A 22,332-nucleotide genomic window follows, 5' to 3' on the forward strand; every position below is an offset into this window, starting at 1 on the left:
AACCAGGGATCAAATTGCCAACATCCGCTGGATCATCGAAAAAGCAAGAGAGTTTCCCAAAAACATCTATTTCTGCTTTATTGACTATGCCAAAGATTTTGACTGTGTGGATCACAACAAACTGTGGAAAATTCTTCAAGAGATGGGAATACCAGACCATCTGACCTGTCTCCTGAGAAATCTGTATGCAGGCCAAGCAGCAACAGTTGTAACTGGACATGGAACAACACACTGGTTCCAAATCAGGAAAGGAGAATGTCAAGGCTGTATATTGTCACCCAGCTTATTTAACTTATATGCAGTGTACGTCATGAAGAGAGTTCATCCAGAGTTCATCTGGGCTGGATGAAGCACAAGCTGGAATCAAGATTGCTGGGAGAAATATCAATAACCTCAGATAGGCAGATGACCCCACCCTTATGGCAGAAAGCGAAGAACTAAATAGCCTCTTGATGAAAGTGAAAGAGGTGAGTGAGAAAGTTGGCTTAAAGCTCAACATTCAGAAAACAAAGATCCCGTCCCATCACTTCATGGCAAATAGATGTGCAAACAATAGAAACAGTGAAAGCCTTTATTTTGGGGGGCTCCAAAATCACTGCATATGATGACTCCATCATATGCAGATGAAATTAAAAGACGCTTGCTCCTTGGAAGAAAAGTTATAACCAACCTAGACACCATGTTAAATAGCAGAGACATTACTTTGCCAACAAAGGTCCGTCTAGTCAAAGCTATGGTTTTTCCAATAGTCATGTATGGATGTGAGAGTTGGACTATAAAGAAAGCTGAGAACCAAAGAACTGATGCTTTTGAAATGTGCTGTTGGAGAAGATGTCTTGAGAGTTCCTTGGACAGCAAGGAGATCCAACCAGTCCATCCTAAAGGAGATCAATCCTGAGTATTCACTGGAAGAATTGATGCTGAAGCTAAAACTCCAATACTTTGGCCACCTGATGCAAAGAACTGACTCATTTGAAAAGACTCTGATGCTGGGAAAGATTGAAGGCAGGAGAAGGGGACGACAGAGGATGAGATGTTTGGATGGCATCACCAACTCAATGGGACATGAGTCTGAGTAGGCTCTGGGAGTTGGTGATGAACAGGAAGGCCTGGCGTGCTGCAGTCCATTGGGTCGCAGAGAGTTGGACACGACTGAGCGACTGAACTGAACTGAACGACTAAACTGAACTGAACTGATTAAGTAAGATCACAATAACAGCAACAAAAAGCAAGTTGAAGAAACAGGTCCAACATGGAGTCAGAATTGGCTGGTCTCTGTAGAAGCAGCAGCACCTTCTCTAAAGGTGACTTTTTCCCCACGCAAGGTTCCCAAGCTGTTCCTAGGGGCTCTCCCACATTGAGCTGAGGAAATCAGTCTAGGTGTCATGACAACAAAGATAGACATCCACCTTTCCCAAGAGTCCACCCAACAGCCATGCAAGCCTTGCACAGCTCTACCTCTTTCACACCAGAAATCTCAGCTTCCACATTCAACTCTTCCCACGCTGCTGTAGCTTTCCCTACTGGAACCCTACAGCCCATAACCTCCAATTGTCCAAACCTCTCCACTGCCTTCTGAAAGGCAGTCCCCGCCATCCAGTAGCTCCCTCCAAAGTGGTTGTTTGTGTTCTCCACTATCTTTACCCCCACACCCTAATGTGGAGGCATGTGCCACAGCACTCACTAGTAATAAAAGGCCTCCCTTTTTCTTCAAAAGAATTGATGCTTTTGAACTGTGGTGCTGGAGAAGGCTCCTCAGAATCCTGTGGACTGCAAGGAGATCAAACCAGTCAATCATAAAGGAAATCAGTCCTGAGTATTCATTGGAAGGACTGATGCTGAAGCTGAAACTCCAATACTTTGGCCACCTAATGCAAAGGGTCCACTCATTAGAAGACGCTGATGCTGGTAAAGATTGAAGGCAGGAGGAAAAGGGGATGACAGAGGATGAGATGGTTGGATGGCATCACCAACTCGATGTATATGAGTTTGGACAAGTTCCGGGAGTTAGTGATGGACAGGGAAGCCTGGTGTGCCGCAGTCCACGGGGTCCCAAAGAGTTGGACGCAACAGAGCAACTAAACTGAACTTTTTGTTTCAGACCTCTATCTACCCATTAACCCTCTAGTCATCTGCACATATTTTTGAAAATCTGGTTCCTGGTTTGCTTGTTTTCCATTACATTTTTGGCAACATAGGATCCTTTGAACAACATGCCCCCTTGGTTCTAACTTCAATCTACCCAACTCCAGCCAACCATCTCCACAGTCACAACCTCAACCTTCTCATTACCAATCACTCCAAGACCTCTGGAATCTTTATTTTAAGCATCTCACACTCAAAACAACCTCTAGTCACTGCACTTTTCTTACACCAGCCATCCTACTCCCAACAATTACTTTATGCAACCACTACCTCCAAACTACGGCTTGATTTTTATCTCCTTGGGTACTAACCGCCCTCATTACTCAGCTTAGATTCCACAGATGGTCAATTGCATAGTGACTCCCTTGCTTGCCTCTGGCACTTTCTGCCAAAACCAACTTCTTATTTACTACAGCCACAATTTGAGCCATTAAACATGGCTGAAAAACTTCAAACTTATAATCTTATATCTCAAGTGAGCTTTTGACAATACCATGCCCATCCTCAGCAGGTAAGCGTCCTTTTTGCTAGTCAGATGGAAGCAAACAAAAGAGAACTACTCATTTTCCTACTGCTGCTGCTGCTGCTGCTGCTAAGTCACTTCAGTCGTGTCTGACTCTGTGTGACCCCATAGACGGCAGCCCACCAGGCTCCCCCATCCCTGGGATTCTCCAGGCAAGAACACTGGAGTGGGTTGCCATTTCCTTCTCCAATGCATGAAAGGGAAAAGTGAAAGTGAAGACACTCAGTCGTGTCCCATTCTTCGCAACCCCATGGTCCGCAGCCTACCAGGCTCCTCCATCCATGGGATTTTCCAGGAAAGAGTACTGGAGTGGGGAGCCATTGCCTTCTCCACTACCAAATTTATTAGCTGACCGGTACCTTCTCCTACTATAGTAAGAGACGAACTGTTTCAATTCAACCCTTTCATATGTTTTGCAAATCCCATCTTCTGTATCAATTTCCCTTACCACTAAAATATTATCAACAGCACCTAACAAAGGATGTAGTTATTTTCCAATTTTAAAAACATCTCACAACTCTGCTCCTTTTCTGACATTCTTTACAAAGCTACTTCAAAGACTGAAGAATATTTTAACCTCCACAAGTACCAATGTTCCCTAACTTAATAAATCAACTTGGTTCTGTAACATAAAAAATTTGGCTACTGATGATCTAAAGGCACCCTTCTCACTAGCAGATATAAGCTTGTCTTTGTATGATTTTCTATTGCTTACCACTGAATTAAAATTTTCAGGTTAAACTTGTTACAATACTTTCACAGAAAGTAAAACAGAAAGATTGAAGAGTTGCAGCAGGAAAGGATACAGGAGCTTTTTTAATAATACAAAAGTCCTTCCCCATTTTTGAGTTCCAATTACTATTCCAAACTGCCTGATTTTATCTTAGAAATGATATAGCAAAATCTCATTTCTAAGATAGCAGGAGTCACAATTTTTTTCAAATATCACAGAAAATGTTATCAAGTGAAGCTTAATTTGATGGCCATAAAAAAGATAGCCCTGTATTCAGGATTAAACCCAGCAGACTGCTAACCCCATGAGGCGAAAGGCTTCTAGAGAATAATGTTGCATAGTACCAAAGAATCACCCCAAATTACCCGCTGATTATGAACGGTGGTTGACAGTGGAGGGACCAAACCATTCAACAGCACTAATTATGAGCCAACCACACTTCAGAGTCTTCCAGACATGATGTAATGCAAAGCACACCATGCACTAGAGCAGGTAAGAAGCTTCTACAAGACAAATGGGTCATATTCTATAAAAGTTCAATGTCATAAGAAAAAAAGGTAGACATACTGATCTAGATTAAGGGACTAAAAGCAGACAAGTAAATCCTAAATGAATGGTTTGGAGGGGGAAAAGCTGTAGAAGACACTGAGGACAAATGGGGAAATTTAAATAGGGACTATATAATAGATAACACATTACGACATTATCATTAACCTTTAAAAGCACGATGACATTATAGTTATGCACAAGAATACACTTATTTTTAGGAAACGCATACTGAAATTTCTACAGGTAGGGTGACATAATGTCTGCAAGTGAATTTCAAACAGTTCAGGGGAAGAAAGCAATACATACAACAATCAATCAAGTGAAAATGACAAAATATTAATTTCTGAATCAAAACAAAGAACATACTAATGTTATTCTCCAAATTCCTACTTCAATTTAAATTAAAAAAATAAAATTTTTCGTAATAAAACTTGGAGAAAAGATGACCTTGGATTTCCCTCTGCTAAGTCCATCTGTATTAAATATAGCTAGCTATCCAGGTATGCGATTTTGCTAGACCACTTTTAAAATGTCATTAATTTCGTTTTAGAGCTCAAAAGTCTTCGATAATCATCTCAAAGGCTGTTTGTCCCCAAGCACATGCTATGTCTCACACACTGATATACATCTAACAACTCAGACTCGACACAGCCACCACGAGGCGCACACACACTATAGCTGTTTCATTTTGGAAATTAAAAACCTACGGCACCAAAATTAAAACAGCTCGCAAGTGGGCTGCAAGAAGTGCTACTGAGATATATTTCTTATTTTAAAAATAAACACAGGGACTTCCCTGGTGGTCCAGTGGTTAAAATTCTGCACTTCCACTGCAGGGGCATGGGTTCAATCTCTGGCAGGTGAACTACGATCCCACACGCCACACGGTGTGGCCCACAAACCAAACAAAAATTAAAAACATAGATGGTGCCCGTAAAGGAAAAGAACACCGCAAAAAAAAAAAAAAAAAATCAATGACACAGCGCTGTTGTCTCCAAAAGGTTAAGAAATGAATGTTTCACATTTTCAGATGTAAAATTAAGTAATAAACACAAAGCAGAAGTTACATATCAAAATATTTGCTGCCAGCTGCTATCACCAAACAGTGCTATTTATAAATTCCTAAAGCTGCTTAAGCAAAAGTGCCATGTTCCAAAGAAGTCTCAACACCAATGCAAAAGTACATAGGAACATTAAAGGCCAAACACATCATGTGTACGCTGAAGTTTGGGCTGCCAGCAAGGGTCTTAAAGTTGTCATCATAGAGGGTTCAGAGTGTAGGGGGGGAATTTATGTTAACACAAATATTTATATGAAAAATGACATATGGCTAAAATCTGAATAGGACCTAAACATTAAATAAAAAATAATTTTCTTAAGATATTGTAGATACAAAGAAGAACACCCAAATCTTAAAAGTGTTATGATGCCTGCAATTTACTGCAACTTTCAAATGGCTCAACAAAAAATATTAGTAGAGCAAAATGTTAGCAAATGAAATCTCAATGGAGAACATACAGGCATAATTAAGCTATAGTTTTAACCTTTCAACGTAGAGGAAATTTCATTTTAAAAGCCTGGGGGACGGGGAACAGCAGAGAGAGGACAACAGCAGAGTTTGGAACGAGTGGCAATAGCACGGCTTACCACGTACAACAGTCTGCAGCTTACTTCCTAAGATGGGCTTTGTTTTTTAATAGATTAAGAAAAGGTGGCAAAGTATTTGCAACTCCTGAATCTGGATGGCAAGTATACAGATGTTCAAAAGCCTGTTTCAACTTTTCTATGTTTGAAAATTTTCACAATAAATGGTAAGAGAGAAAAAGAGTCAATAGTTTCAGATTTTATAAATCTGGAAAGAAAAAGCATCGGTTTACAACTTAGAACCTTTCTAAGTACCTAAAAGAATTTACTAGAAAGTCCAGTCACAAATCTTTCAATGGATGGCAGGTAAACCCAGCACTCTAGGTCTCTGGTGCTGACATCCCTTTGGCTAAAACTTTAAGGTTAAAATGAAGGGCTCAATGGATTAAAGATCTAAACGTAAGACCAGAAACTATAAAACTCCTAGAGGAGAACATAGGCAAAACACTCTCTGACATACATCACAGCAGGATCCTCTATGACCCACCTCCCAGAATATTGGAAATCAAAGCAAAAATAAACAAATGGGACCTAATTAAACTTAAAAGCTTCTGCACAACAAAGGAAAGCTATAAGCAAGGTGAAAAGACAGCCTTCAGGATGGGAGAAAATAATAGCAAATGAAGCAACAGACAAACAACTGATCTCAAAAATATACAAGCAACTCCTACAGCTCAATTCCAGAAAAATAAATGACCCAATCAAAAAATGGGCCAAAGAACTAAATAGACATTTCTCCAAAGACATACAGATAGCTAACAAACACATGAAAAGATGCTCAACATCACTCATTATAAGAGATATGCAAATCAAAACCACTATGAGGTACCATTTCACACCAGTCAGAATGGCTGTGATCCAAAAGTCTACAAGCAATAAATACTGGAGAGGGTGTGGAGAAAGGGGAACCCTCTTACACTGTTGGTGGGAGTGCAAACTAGTACAGCGACTATGGAGAACAGTGTGAAGATTCCTTAAAAACCTGGAACTAGAACCACCTTGTGATCCAGCAATCCCACTGCTGGGCATACACACTGAGGAAACCAGAAGGCAAAGGGACACGTGTACCCCAATGTTCATCGCAGCACTGTTTAAAATAGCCAGGACATGGAAGCAACCTAGATGTCCATCAGCAGATGAATGGATAAGAAAGCTATGGTACATATACACAACGGAGTATTACTCAGCCATTAAAAAGAATACATTTGAATCAGTTCTAATGAGGTGGATGAAACTGGAGCCTATTATACAGAGTGAAGTAAGCCAGAAAGAAAAACACCAATACAGTATACTAATGCATATTTATGGAATTTAGAAAGATGGTAACAATAACCCTGTATATGAGACAGCAAAAGAAACACCGATGTATAGAACAGTCTTTTGGACTCTGTGGGAGAGGGAGAGGGTGGGATGATTTGGGAGAATGGCATTGAAACATGTATAATATCATATATGAAACAAGTCGCCAGTCCAGGTTCGATGCACGATACTGGATGCTTGGGGCTGGTGCACTGGGATGATGACCCAGAGGGATGGTATGGGGAGGGAGGAGGGAGGAGGGTTCAGGATGGGGAACACATGTATACCTGTGGCGGATTCATTTTGATATATGGCAAAACCAATACAATATTGTAAAGTTTAAAAATAAAATAAAATTTAAAAAAAATAATAATAAAATGAAGGGCTCAATTTGAACGCAACATCATTAACTACCCAGTGTTTGGCTACAGTATATACCAAGAGTATATTTGGAAGGCCTTCAGAGCCCCAAACTATCAATATAAAGAAAACCATTAAACAGTCTAAATCACTAGACATCTAGACACCAAGTTCTAATATAAGAGCTCTTAAGCATGGACAAACTTCACAAGTACCATGAACTTGGACAAGGGAAAAATTCTATCTTCATTTTCCTTTGACTTCCATCATGTGTATGAAACCACAATATTATTTGAGTATCCCTGACTTTCTCAAACAATAGAAATCACAGATCTTTCCAACCCCCACTGCATATGTTACAGATCTCAAAATAGCTTTAAAGCTCATCCACTACTTCTAAATTAAGTTACATGCCCTGCCACAGAACAGACATGACCAGAGCCATCAGGGTATTAGTCATCAAACTATGAAAACAGAATTGGTGACTGTTGTAAAACAAAGAGTTTGGCTGGCCTTCGTCCCAGTTCCTAGGAAGTACCTTCTAAACCCTTGGAATGTACTTAGTAACAGGAGTGCTTTTGATTTACGATCCCCTAGATAGTTTGTGCTAACAAGATGACTCACCAAAAAGATCAACTAGGGGATTAGAGAATTGGGATTTTGAATCCCCTGACAGCAGTCAATTTTCAAGGAGAGAAGCTAAAGATTGGGCTCAACCTTATGGCCAATGATTCAATCACCCATGCTTACATAACAAAGCCCCAGTAAAACACTTTGGACAGCCAATCTTCCCTGGTCAGCAATACTCCAGCCCTACACACCGTTACATATCCATGTGCAGGACAGTGATACTCCTGACTCCACCAAAGAAAACTGGATGATCCCCACCCAGATTATTACAGACCTCGTCCTGTGTGTTTCTTCTTTTGGGTGGTCATGGGGATTTGGATCCTTTTCTGCTATAATGAAACTGTAGCATTTTCCTGAGTTCTATGAGTTCTTCTAGTAAATTCTCAAATCTGAGGTGGTCATGGGAATCCCTGACTTTGTAACCCAGGTGGTCAGAAATGTGGATGGCTTGTGGACCAAGTTTATTGCTGGTGTCTGCAGTGAGGGTAGTTTTATGGAGGACAATGCTTCAGCCTGTAAAGTGTAGCCTCACTCTGAGCAGCTAGCGTCATAGGATTATATGCACTGACCCACACATCTATAATGCTCTCCTGTATTCCCTATCATCAATTATTTATGGCTCAATATGCTACAGTCCATGGGGTGGCAGAGTCAGACACGACTGAATGACTGAATAACCAACAAATGTGAAAGGTCAAAGGCCACCTCAATTCACTCTCTGATGAACATCAAGAACTACCATTTCCGTACCTTAAAATATAAAAACTGTTTATCTATATGTCTTATCTGCCACATAATACAGAAACAAAAAAGCACTATTACTAAAGTTTTAATATTTTAGTTAACTATTTAAATGTTTAAATTTATTTCTCCTTTGCTCCCTTGTATTTAACTTACTGTATTCAGAAACATTCTGAGAAGGTATCCATAGGTTTCGCCAGACTGCCAAAAGACCCATGACAAAACCACTCCTGCCTAAAACCACTGGCAAAAAAACAGCTCCGAATCTTCGGTGTGTCTCTACAAGGACACAGAGGAATCACTGTGAGGAGCAGACAATCCTGGTAGTGACGGACTAGAGTCACTGTGACGGACTGGTGACTTAGACCACTCACCTGAGAGCTAGAATAGTAACATAAAATCTGGAAGAACAACACTAACAAAAACTATCGGGAACCAGGGTTTCTTATAGGAATGGTTAATTCCAGGTAAAGGGGAGGAAATACATGAAGAGCTTGGAACATCTTGCGCATACCAGAAGCCAGGAAGTTATCCAACTTAAGAAGGTATCACTGGAGTGGTGTCACAGAGACAAAGGGGGTTCTTTTACATTATTTTCTTGACTGTTATATCATTCACCCTCTGTATCGAAGTTGCACATCCACAGATTCAACCTACCTTAGATAAAGAATATTCAAGGGAAAAAAATTTCAGAAAGTTCCCCCATGGCACTGGTAACTACTTACACAGCATTTATGTTGCATTTGCAACCATTTATGCAGTACTTATGTTGCATTTGGTATTACAAATAATTTAGAAATGACACAGTATATGGGAGGATGTGCAGAGGTTACATGCAAAAACTATGTCATTTTATGGAAGAGACTTGAGCATCCATGGCTTTCTTCAGGGGATTCTAGAATCAATCCCCCGCAAATACTGAGGAACAACTGTATATGACTGAAAATGTCCACAGGCCAAAACTTTAACACACACACTGACACATACCCTAATCAAATGCTTGCAGGTATCAAAGAATTTTAAGATAGTGCTTCCAGAGGTAGGGCCTTGAGAGGTAAACCCCAAATTTGCAACCACTTTTATCCCTGAGGGTAACGGCCAAATGTTTGGGGCAGCTAAAGGTAACAACTTTGCAAGGTGAGGGGCCAAAGGCCAGAACCCAGGGACTACCAAAGGAAGGAGGGGGCTAGTATATCCATCTCTCTGTAAGATGAAATCCTGAACTGCTCTTGGGATCTGAGGGAATGGTAGGTAAGAAACCTAGCTGCAACTCATCTCTACCTTAAAACTTAACTGAGATTATCCTAAACCACCTAATCCCTCAGATGTCTGGCAGAGCAAGCATAAATCCTCTCCAGGAATACCATCCCAGAGCCCAAATTATCTCAAACAATTTAAAAAATATAATCTAATACATGTGCAACCATGTAAGTTAACCCACAAAGAGACAAAATAAAAACAAGCTGCAACAACAAACAACAACAACCAAAAAAAGCAAGACCCACTAATGTCTAAATAGCCTCTTGATGAAAGTGAAAGAGAATGAAAAAGTTGGCTTAAAGCTCAACATTCAGAAAACGAAGATCATGGCATCCAGTCCCATCACTTCATGGGAAACAGATGGGGAAACAGTGGACACATGGCTGACTTTATTTTTCTGGCTCCAAAATCAGTGCAAATGGTGATTCCAGCCCTGAAATTAAAAGACACTTGCTCCTTGGAAGGAAAGTTATGATCAACCTAGAGAGCACAATAAAAAGCTTTGCCAACAAAGGTCCGTCTAGTCAAGGCTATGGTTTTTCCAGTGGTCATGTATGGATGTGAGAGTTGGACTATAAAGAAGGCAGAGTGCCGAAGAATTGATGCTTTTGAACTGTGGTGTTGGAGAAGACTCTTGAGAGTCTCTTGGATTGCAAGGAGATCCAACCAGTCCATCCTAAAGGAGATCAGTCCTGGGTGTCCATTGGTGAGACTGATGTTGGCGCTGAAACTCCAATACTTTGAGTTTTGAAATTCCAATACTTCTCATCAGCCACCTGATAAGAAGAGCTAACTCATTTGAAAAGACCCTGATGCTGGGAAAGATTGAGGGAAGGAGGAGAAGGGAACAACAGAGGATGAGATGGTTGGAGAGCATCACCGACTCGATGGACATGAGTTTGAGTGAACTCCGGGAGTTGGTAATGGACAGGGAGGCCTGGCGTGCTGCGGTTCATGGGGTCACAAAGAGTTGGACATGACTAAACTGAACTGAACTGGGCTGCCGGCTATTGCAGTTACAAAATTATCCTTTAAAGTAAGTTATGGGAGGAAGGCTACAGGAATAAATAAATAAATGAAAAAACATCTGCAACTATCACATTCAAAGTGATTAAAAATGAAATATAAAACTCTGGTAGAAAACTACTACAGAATCAGATTTTCCAGAAGTGAAAAAACACAGTAACCTCAATGGACAGATTATCAGTAAGCTAGTTTCGTTAAAAATTAGTGAACAAAGGGAGATCAGAAAAAATATCAAGAATGAAGCATGCAAAGGGTAAATAAAACATCAGGAAAATCTCACAAGTATTTTAATGGCGTGGAGGGTTGGGAGACAGGGCAGCAGAAATACATTAAAAAACAATGACTGCAAACGTCTCCAAAGAATAAAAAGCATTACCACAGATTCAGTAAGACCTGTAAACACAAAATATAAATTAAAAAATACATAAAATACAAAATATAAACACACAAAATATAAATTTAAAAAAAATCACAAAAACTGTTCAAAACGAAAGACGAAATAAATAAATAAAAAGCATGAAGTAAAAAAGAGTCTATCCATGACAGCAAATACTAAACTGACAGTTTACTTAATAAAAAAAATAAATAAAAGCTGAAAATGTAATTCAGTAAGTTCTTTCAACACCTTAGAAGAAAACTGACAAGTTAAAACTCTATACATATCAAAAATATCCTTCAAAAAGAAAAATCAATTTGAGATATTTTTAAACTAACACAAACTCATAGAATTCACTATGAGGAGTCACACAACAGGGGAGAAACAAAGACTGCTCTTCAGGCAGAAGGAAAACGAAACTGGACTTGGACTGACTGGAATTACAGCAAGGAATGAAGAGCAATGAAAAGGGTTAAGGTAAATGGCCAGTACTAGGGGAACTCCCTGGAGGTCCAGGGGTCAGGACTTTGCCCTCCAATGCAGGGGACATGCATTGACCCCTGGTCACTGAACTAAGATCCCACCACTCGCTGGAACTAGTGAGGCTGCACGCCACAAGTGGAGAAAAGTCCACAGGCAGTTACGAAGAGCCCACCTGCGGCAGCAAAGATTCCACGTGCGGCAACCAAGATCTGACATAGTCAAATGAGGGGTTTTTAAAAACAATAAATAAATGGTGATTACTGGACAAATTAATAATGTATAAGATAAAATATACACAGTTAAAATAGCATCAACTGAGCTACATAAGTGAAAATAAAATAAATGGAGTTTCAGCGTCCACAAAGAGGGGGAAATAACCAAACGTTAGATTTTGACAAGTCAGCGATCCGTGTTTTAAGTAACCTTGAGGTTAGCAGAGTTAAAAAAAAAAAAAAGACATCCAAAAAACTGAGGAAAAGACATAGAACAGGTACAATAAACAGAAAACACAAGAACACATTTAAACCCACTGGAGAAGGAAATGGCAACCCACTCCAGTATTCTTGTCTGGAGAATCCCAAGGACGGAGGAGCCTGGTGGGCTACAGTCCATGGCGTTGCAAAGAGTCAGACACGACTGAGCAACTTCACTTTCATGTTAGTCATTTTGTTAAATATCAATAGACCAAACACTCCAGTTACAAGAAATATTGTCAGACTAGATTTTTTAAATCCCAGCTATGTATTGTTGACAACAGAAAAATAGAAAGTATGCAGAAAGACTGCAAATACAAGTTAAAAAAATTAAAAGGCACACACTATACCAACTAATCAGAGAAAAGATAATGCAATTACATTAATATTAAGCTAATCGAACTTTACCTCTAATACTACTTTTGCCTTAAAGGACACATTATTTTAAAAGACTCAGTGGTGAGGAAAATATACAATGCTAAACATGTATGCACCTAGTAACATAACCACAAAATAGATAAAGCAAAAATTATCATTAAGGAGAAACAGACAAATGCAAAAGAAGCATACCAATACATTTCTCTTGATAACCAATACAACCAGCAAACAGAAGGGATAAAAGGACAAGAAGAATTTAACACAACTAGCAAAGCTGAACTAACAAATATAGAACACTGCGTCCAACAAAGTTCAAGCATGTTCTTTCCAAGCACACACAGGTCATCTACAAAAACTGATCAAAGCAGTGGTGTGGCGCACAGCAGCAGCAAGAATGTGCTCGCCCACACTACTCCACATCTGTGGTAGCAGCAGCAGCGTCCATGATCTAGTTGCCAACAAGGAGCTCTCTGTCAGCGCGCAGGAGCTACACACTCTCCAGGTGAGCAGCCAGGAGACAGTCGCCCAGATCAAGGCTCATGTATGTAGTCTCACTGGAGAGCACTGCTCCAAAGGATCAAGTCCTGCTCCTGGCAGGCACGCCCGGAGAGGATGAGGTTACCCTGGGCCAGTGTGGGTTAGAGGTTCTGGGCACTCTGGAAGTAGCCAGCCTCATGGTTGGTCCATGGTTCCCTGGCCCCTGCTGGGAAAGTAAGGGTCAGACTCTGAAGGTGCCAAACAAGACGAAAAGAAGACAGACTGGGCCAAGAAGCCTATGCAGTAGAACCAGCACTTTGTCAGTGTTGTGCCCACTTTGGGCAAGAAGGGCCCCAGTGCCAACTCTCAAGTCCTCCATAACCTTGGCTTTCTCTAATAAAGCCACTTAGCCCAATCATTAAAAAAAAAAAAAAGAACCTGATCAAATTATATGTCAGGCCATAAAGTAAGCTTCAAAAAATGTCATAAGCTTTTAATCATATAGTGTTCTGCTGCTGCTGCTGCTAAGTCACTTCAGTCATGTCCGACTCTGTGCGACCCCATTGACGGCAGCCCACCAAGCTTCCCCGTCCCTGGGATTCTCCAGGCAAGAACACTGGAGTGGGTTGCCATTTCCTTCTCCAATGCATGAAAGTGAAAAGTGAAAGTGAAGTCAGTCGGGTCCGACTCTATCGACCCCATGGACTGCAGCCTACCAGGCTCCTCCGTCCATGGGATTTTCTAGGCAAAAGTACTGGAGTGGGGTGCCATTGCATTCTCCATAGTATTCTGACCACAAAGGAATCAAAACAGAAATCAGAAAAAAGCACACAGAATACAGAAGATTCTTAGAGCAAAGAAACTATTCTGTATGTAATTGTAATGGTGGATACACATTACAAATGTAAAGGTTCACAGACTATATAAAACCAAGAGTGAACCCTGGTGGTCCAGTAACTAATACTCCATGTTCCCAACACACACAGCCCAGCTTTCGTTCCTAGTCAGCGAAGTAGTAATAGATCCCACATGCCACAACTGAGAGTTAGCATGACACAACTAAAGACCAGGCACGCATCACTGAGAACAGAAGGTCCCGCATGCCACAACTAAAACCTCGCACAGCCAAATAAACAAACAAGTATATTTTAAAAAGAGTGAACCCTATGTGACCTTGGATGACAATGATGTCAACGTAGGTTCATCCACTCTAACAAATGTACAATCTGGTACAGGATGTTGCCAACAGGAGAGGCTGTGCTTGTGTGGGATCAGGGGATACAGGGAACTCTGTACTTTCTACTCAGTATTGCTGTGAACCTAAAGCTGCCCTTAAAAATAAAAGTGTATTTGGAAATAAGGAAAAAAAAAGTTTACCTGACGGGCTAGGTTAATGAGTATGCTATGATTGCAAACAACTCTCAAAATCTTAGTTGCTTAAGACCAAAGAAACTCCCACTTCCTGCCTTCTTCCTCTTTTCTCCACTCTTGCCCCCCACATCCTCAGCTCTCAGTTTGCTCTAGACACATAAAGACCTGCACTGCAAGAAGCTCCACTTGTAAACAGGATCACTGGCAAAAGGAAGGGAATACGGGAAATCTCACCACTGCTCTTAAAGCCTGTGACAAGTCTCTTCAGCTCACACTGCACTGGCCAAGACAAATCACATGTTACTTAACTTCAGAGGCAGAAACTAAAAGCAAAAATACTGCCACACGCTCTCAGAAAAGATTTAAACTTAATACTGGTGAGGATGTGGAATCACAAGAATGCATTCACCAGAAAAGAAACTGATAGGTATACCCACACTGGATGTTCGTCATTATCTAATACTGAACATAGGCATAAAAGACCCAACAATTCTACTAAGTCTACCCAACAGAAAAGCAATCAAGAAACCTGAATGTTCAGAGCACATCCACTTACACAAGCCACGTGACACTCATGAAATGAGCCTCCTGGATCACTTAATATGGGGAGCTGCTCGGTTCTAAATCCATCACGGCCCTTGACCCAGACCAATACTTCCCACAGGGTGTTCTAGCCAATGACTGGCCATAGGCAGGATGCTTAAGAATGGCCATTTCAGCAGGACAAGGGACTCCTCTGGTCCCATCTTTGGCTAGAGGACATGTCACTGGCCTTGCTAAAACTTTCTTAGAACAGCACTTAAGTCCTAAATTACCAGGCATTCTCTTCAATTTCTTCCTCCTCCACATGCATCAGACCTGCAAGGGGCTGTTCACTCTCTCACAAGTATTTCTCCCAATACTGCAAAATCTAATCCGAACTTCCTTTCTTGTCCTTGGGAGGAAGTGAACAGTTTCAAAGTGGGAACAACCTAATATTTTACAGCAGGAGAATGAACAGCCATGGATAATACATGAGTAAATCATTACATGCATAAACAAACCACAACTATACATGACCTTGTGAATGAAATGAATGACAAAAATGAGTAACAATTGCACGGGTAATGTGTCACAAACCACAGATTTGTAATTACTTCTGTACTTTCAGTATATTTCACTGAAAAAAAAAAAAGGCAAGACTCTGAAAAGTCAACTGTCCTTAAACCAAAACAGGAATTGGCTACTTACTATTAATCAGATACAACCACTATGGAGAACAGTGTGGAGGATCCTTAAATAACTAAGAATAAAAGTATCATCTGTGTGTGCTCAGTCATGCCTGACTCCTTGCACCCCCATGGACTGCAGCCCACCAGGCTCCTCTATCCATGAAATTTTCCAGGCAAGAATATCCGAGTGGGTTGCCATTTCCTCCTCCAGAGGATCTTCCTGACCCAGAGATCGAACCAGTGTTTCCTGAGTTTCCCACATTAGTAGGCAGGTTCTTTACCGCAGAGCCAGCTGGGAAGCCCAAAGGTGATGCTGAGGGTGATGGGGGCCAAAGGAAAAAGTAATTCCTTCCTCTTTTTCTCCGTCCCTCTCTCCCGCTTCTTACCTTCACCTTAGTATTCATTTGAGTAAAGACATCAATACAACTCTCAAAACTACCATATATGACTCAGCAATCCCACTACTGGGCATACTCCCTGAGAAAACCATAATTCAAAAGGACACATGTACCCCAATGTTCACAGCAGCACTGTTTACAACAGCAAGGATGTGGAAGCAATTTTGATGTCTGTTGACAGATGAATGGATAAAGATGTGGTGCATATATACAATGGAATATTACTCAGCAGCCATAGAAAGGAACAAAATTGGGTCATTTGTAGTGACGTGGATGAACCTAGAATCTGTCATACAACAGAGGGAAGTTAGAAAAACAAATATCATGTATACATGGAATATACATGCAATCTAGAAAAATGGTACTGAGGAACCAAATTGCAGTACAGGAACAAAGATGCAGATGTAGAGGATGGACTTTGGGTGGGGGGTGGGGGTGGACTGAGAGAGTGGCGCTGACATATACACACTACCATCTGTAAAACAGCTAGCTACTGAGAGGCTTCCGCAGAGCACAGGAAGCTTGTCTTTGAGTTCTGGGATGACCTAGAGGGGTGGGACGCAGGGGATGGGAGGGAGGCTCAAGAGAGAGCGGATGTATGCAGTTATAGCTGATGCACGCTTTTGCATAGCAGAAACACAACACTGTAAAGCAACTACACTCCAATTAAAAAATGATAAAATAAAAAGAGTATAGGCAATTTATATTTCTTCAGTGAAGCCACTTTCCAAAAAGATTCTACCAAATTATAGTCCCACAGTTATGTAAATTATTTATTTATTTAAAGCTAATGCATTTTAGGTAAACACTACTTTATGGACTAAAACTTGTGGTGAAGACTATTTATAAAGGGAAAGCACATAAGATTGCTTTTATCTTTTACTGAGTCCATTTAAAAGATTCATGAGATTAGATCTGATAGAGTGCCTGATGAACTATGGACAGAGGTTTGTGGCATTGTACAGGAGGCAGGGATCAAGACCATCCCCAAGAAAAAGAAATGCAAAAAGGCAAACTGGCTGTCTGAGGAGGCCTTACAAATAGCTGTGAAAACAAGAGAAGCAAAAAGCAAAGGAGAAAAGGAAAGATATATCCATTTGAATGCACAGTTCCAAAGAACAGCAAGGAAAGATAAGAAAGCCTTCCTCAGTGATCAGTGCAAAGAAACAGAGGAAGACAATAGAATGGGAAAGACTAGAGATCTCTTCAAGAAAATTAGATACCAAGGGAACATTTCATGCAAAGATGGACTCAATAAAGGACAGACATGTCATGGACCTAACAGAAGCAGAAGATACTAAGAAGAGGTGACAAGAATACACAGAAGAACTGTACAAAAAAGATCTTCACGACCCAGATAATCACGATGGTGTGATTACTCACCTAGAGCCAGACATCCTGGAATGTGAAGTCAAGTGGGCCTTAGGAATCATCACTATGAACAAAGCTAGTGGAGGTGATGGAATTCCAGTTGAGCTATTTCAAATTCTAAAAGATGATGCTGTTAAAAGTGCTGCACTCAATATGCTAGTAAATTTGGAAAACTCAGCAGTGGTCACAGGACTGGAAAAGGTCAGTTTTCATTCCAATCCCAAAGAAAGGCAATGCCAAAGAATGCTCAAACTACCCCACAATTGCACTCATCTCACACGCTAGTGAAGTAATGCTTGGAGAATTCTCCAAGCCAGACTTCAACAGTACCGCATGAACCGTGAACTTTCAGATGTTCAAGCTGGTTTTAAAAAAGGCAGAGGAACCAGAGATCAAATTGCCAACATCCGCTGGATCATCGAAAAAGCAAGAGAGTTCCAGATAAACATCTATTTCTGCTTTACTGACTATGCCAAAGCCTTTGACTTTGTGGATCACAACAAACTGTAGAAAATTCTGAAAGAGATGGGAATACCAGACCACCTGACCTGCCTCTTGAAAAATCTGCATGCAGGTCAGGAAGCAACAGTTAGAAATGGGCATGGAACAACAGACTGATTCCAAATAGGAAAAGGAGTATGTCAAAGCTGTATACTGTCACCCTGCTTATTTAACATATATGCAGGGACATCATTAGAAATGCTGGGCTAGAGGAAGCACAAGCTGGAATCAAGATTGCCAGGAGAAATATCAATAACCTCAGATATGCAGATGACACCACCCTTATGGCAGAAAGTAAAGAAGAATTAAAGAGCCTCTTAATGAAGTGAAAGAGGAGAGTGAAAAAGTTGGCTTAAAGCTTAACATTCAGAAAACTAAGATCATGGCATCCGGTCCCATCACTTGATGGCAAACAAATAGAGCAACAGTGTCAGACTTTATTTTTGGGGGCTCCAAAATCACTGCAGATGGTGACTGCAGCCATGTAATTAAAAGACGCTTACTTCTTGGAAGAAAAGTTATGACCAACCTAGATAGCATATTAAAAAGAAGAGACATTACTTTGCGAACAAAGGTCCATCTAGTCAAAGCTATGGTTTTTCCAGTTATCATGTATGGATGTGAGAGTTGGGACTATAAAGAAAGCTGAGCACCAAAGAATTGATGCTTTTGAACTGTGGGGTTGGAGAAGACTCTTGAGAGTCCCTTGGACTGCAAGAAGATCCAACCAGTCCATCCTAAAGGAGATCAGTCCTGGGTGTTCATTGGAAGGACTGATGTTGAAGCTGAAACTCCAATACTTTGGCCACCTGATGTGAAGAACTGACTCGTTTGAAAAGACCCTGATGCTGTGAATGGTTGAAGGCGGGAGAAGGGGATGACAGAGGGTGAGATGGTTGGATGGCATCACCGACTCAATGGACATGAGTTTGAGTAAACTCCGGGAGTTAGTGATGGACAGGGAGGCCTGGCGTGCTGCAGTCCATGAGGTCACAAAGAGTCAGACACAACTGAGCAACTGAATTGAACTGAGTCCATTTAAAGAAAAACTTTTTAAGATTATACAAAAATACCAGAGTCACCAAAAATTACCTATTATAACCCAATGATTAATTTTCTAAATAAAAAAGACCATTTAACAGACCTGACAGCCCAAGATGGAACTGTCACCACAGCATTTACAGATCCCAGTTCAGTGTCCTGTCCACATCAATAAATTTGGCCTAACCCAACTTTACATTCCCTCCAGGATCATCTCACACCCTTAACATCCATTCCCACAATTATTCCCCAGGCAAACTCTTGGAGGGTAGGTCTACCTCTTCATGAATCACACTTTGCACCTCATCCTTTGGGGCCTTCTGGGAGGATTCTAGGTGAAGCCAAATGCAGGTTTTTCAGGCAAACAGAGATTAAGTTCAGACAGGGGATGAAAAGGCTGCTTCTACTGGCAAAGGTAACCCAACAGAATTTAGGTCTTCAAGATCTCCAGCTAAATCAGAAACTGACCATATGTCTCTAATCCAATTTTCAGGATTCCACTCCTAACCAATCCAAGTTCTCACCTACTAACAGGGAATTCAATTTGCAGTTTTAGGGCAGCACAGAAACTTTCAGGTTTCTTATGGGAACCCTCACTGGGAATTTAAAACCCTGAGCTCATCATTTTGCTTTGTAATGTTTTAACTTGGCTAGGCTAAACTGCATTCCCAGGCTTTCCCTTGTATTTGCTTCAGGACTGGGTGGGCTACAGAGAGACTACCATGCCACAGACGGAGGGCGCATCTGGCAGGACATCTGCACTCACTAACTCCCCATCTGCCTCACTGATGCGAGGCTGCAACAGCTTCTCTACCTTCCCCCAGGCTCCCTGAGTCTCTGTCTCCTGAGCCAATGTGTGTGGTCAGCTCCAAGACAAAGGCCCAGCTCTTTCTGGATGCCCACACACCAGTGTCAGAAGCAACACAACTGACACAGCTTTCCATCTGTCTTGCTGTGGCTTCCAGTCTGTCTTCTTCCCCAAGGCACTTCCACCTTTCTTTCTCAAATTCTTGTCCTATGGACTACAAGTCTAGCATGAGGCACACAAGCTGCATCGCCAGCTCCTACACTGTATTAACTGAGATCTCTGAAAAAGACTATCTGACAGACTCCTGGAGAGAAAACCACACATTTAACCACACAGCCTCAATCTGCCTTTGGACAATGCTAGCTAGGGCCCAGGGGACGTGAGCTCTCAGAACCCAAGAACTGAGCTAAGGACCAGAAAAGTATTGATGGACAAAAACAATTAAGAATCTCTGCTCTCATGAAGCTCAGCCTTTTTAAGAAAACAAAAACTCATTAAATCATGTGAACAAATGTAACCCTGTAATTTTGATAAGCACTTGGGAAGGACAGCAATGTCTCTAATGTAAGGACTTGACGAAAGTCAAGAAAAAACTTCAAAATCTTCAGAAAATTGATGGTTACTGCAAGCAAGTGATGGATATATTGAGATTCTCTATTCTACCTTTATTATAAAATTTACAAACACTTTCATTAAAACAGCTTTCATCAGAAAGTGAGGCTTGAGACAAGGAAAGCAGACTAAGAAGAACTGAAATTTGGACAGAAAAGCATTCCAGGAAGAGGGAAAGAACAAGGGCCAGGCTCCCTAATGGCAGAGATGACTATACCTGATCAAATACAAAACAATATATCAAATGTTATTCATTGCAATAATTTTTTAACAGCAGCAGAATATAAACATTATATATATATTTAGAAAATGAACTACAAGCACAAAAGAGTACATACCAAGAATATAGAAGTGTATATGAAGTGATCTGCAGAATACATTAGGTAAAAAAGAAGAAACAACAGTGTATACAAGCTTTTTGGAAACAAAAGCACATACAAACTTTTTTTTAAGAAAAGCAGGTAAAAAAATGTTTCCTTACATTGCAAAAATAAGTGGAAAAATAAACCAGAAATAAAAATAGAGCATGAGGAGAAGAGTTTAGAGATAGGAAAAGAAGGCAGAATGTGAACACACCTTTATAATGCAGCTTTGACTCTGGAACTACATAAATGTTTTACACACTGAAAAAAATGCGTTTAGAAAAACATTAAAGCAATCCTTAAATGTTAGGGATTTCATTCAAATAAACCAAACTAATAATCAAATTGATTACAAAATCAGAAAGAAAATGTCTTCAAATAATTCCATAATTCAGAATGTAAACATTTTTAAAACAAAGGGAATAAAATAGAAAACCTACAATCATTCAACTGTTAAAAAGTTTTCGAACTATTATGGTTATACTGTAGGATAAAGGAAAGTAATTAAAGTTGATAAGAATGCAAATTTTTAACATTAGAGAAGGATAAACCCAAAGTAAAAACCCTATGAAGTTAAATGTGAACTGGAACTAGCAACACAAAATCAAAACTAGTATTTCCCAAGTCCGGCCAATGACAGCAAGGGCATCTCAAAGGCAATAAGGACACACAGCACTAGATTTTGGTATCTAAACTCCACTGCCTGCTAAGAAGAGCTGAAAGAACTGGTTGATAGATATTGGGCAGAAAAAGCATAAAGTCAGTCTCAGACATCGTGTAACATGAGCAAGAAACAGTTCAAAGGTTAACAGGGTCACATCCAAGGCAAGAAACTAGTTTGAAAGCACCAAGCCATGACCAAACTAGGATAAGGTGAGGAAAAAGAACGATGACTACTTGATTAAGACACACAATACATAAAATTCCATAGGTCCACAGTGATCCTAAAGGAGAGAAAGCAAAAGGAAATACACAATAACAAATCAACCCTGTACACAGGGAAAAGAACATTCTTAGCCTTGTGTCAAGACCTAAAACTCATACTAGGAATATTAATTAAGATATGATTAGTTAATATATGGATAAGTAGGTCATACAGACTTAAATTGAAGAAAGCGGGGAAAACCACTAGGCCATTCAGGCATGACCTAAATCAAATTCCTTATGATTATACAGTGAAGTGAGAAATAGATTTAAGGGACTAGATCTGATAGACAGAGTGCCTGATGAACTATGGACAGAGGTTCCTGACATTGTACAGGAGACAAGGATCAAGACCATCTCCATGAAAAAGAAACGCAAAAAAGCAAAATGGCTGTCTGGGGAGGGCTTACAAATAGCTGTGAAAAGAGAAGCAAAAAGCAAAGGAGAAAAGGAAAGATATAAGCATCTGAATGCAGAGTTTCAAAGAATAGCGAGGGATAAGAAAGCCTTCCTCAGGGATCAATGCAAAGAAATAGAGGAAAACAACAGAAGGGGAAAGACAAGAGATCTCTTCAAGAAAATAAGAGATACCAAGGGAACATTTCACGCAAAGATGGGCTCAATAAAGTACAGAAA

At 40.5% G+C, this 22,332-nt stretch overlaps 1 protein-coding gene and 1 pseudogene across 4 annotated transcripts in view; one reads left to right on the forward strand and one right to left on the reverse strand.

Annotated features, from left to right (window-relative positions):
• Positions 1-22,332, reverse strand: part of SPIN1 (spindlin 1) — an 81,705-nt gene that overhangs the window by 53,264 nt on the left and 6,109 nt on the right. The window lies entirely within an intron of this gene.
• Positions 12,371-13,655, forward strand: LOC113897586 (annotated as a pseudogene).

The sequence above is a fragment of the Bos indicus x Bos taurus genome, chromosome 8 (assembly GCF_003369695.1).
Source record: "Bos indicus x Bos taurus breed Angus x Brahman F1 hybrid chromosome 8, Bos_hybrid_MaternalHap_v2.0, whole genome shotgun sequence".
NCBI classification, from domain to species: Eukaryota; Metazoa; Chordata; class Mammalia; order Artiodactyla; family Bovidae; genus Bos; species Bos indicus x Bos taurus.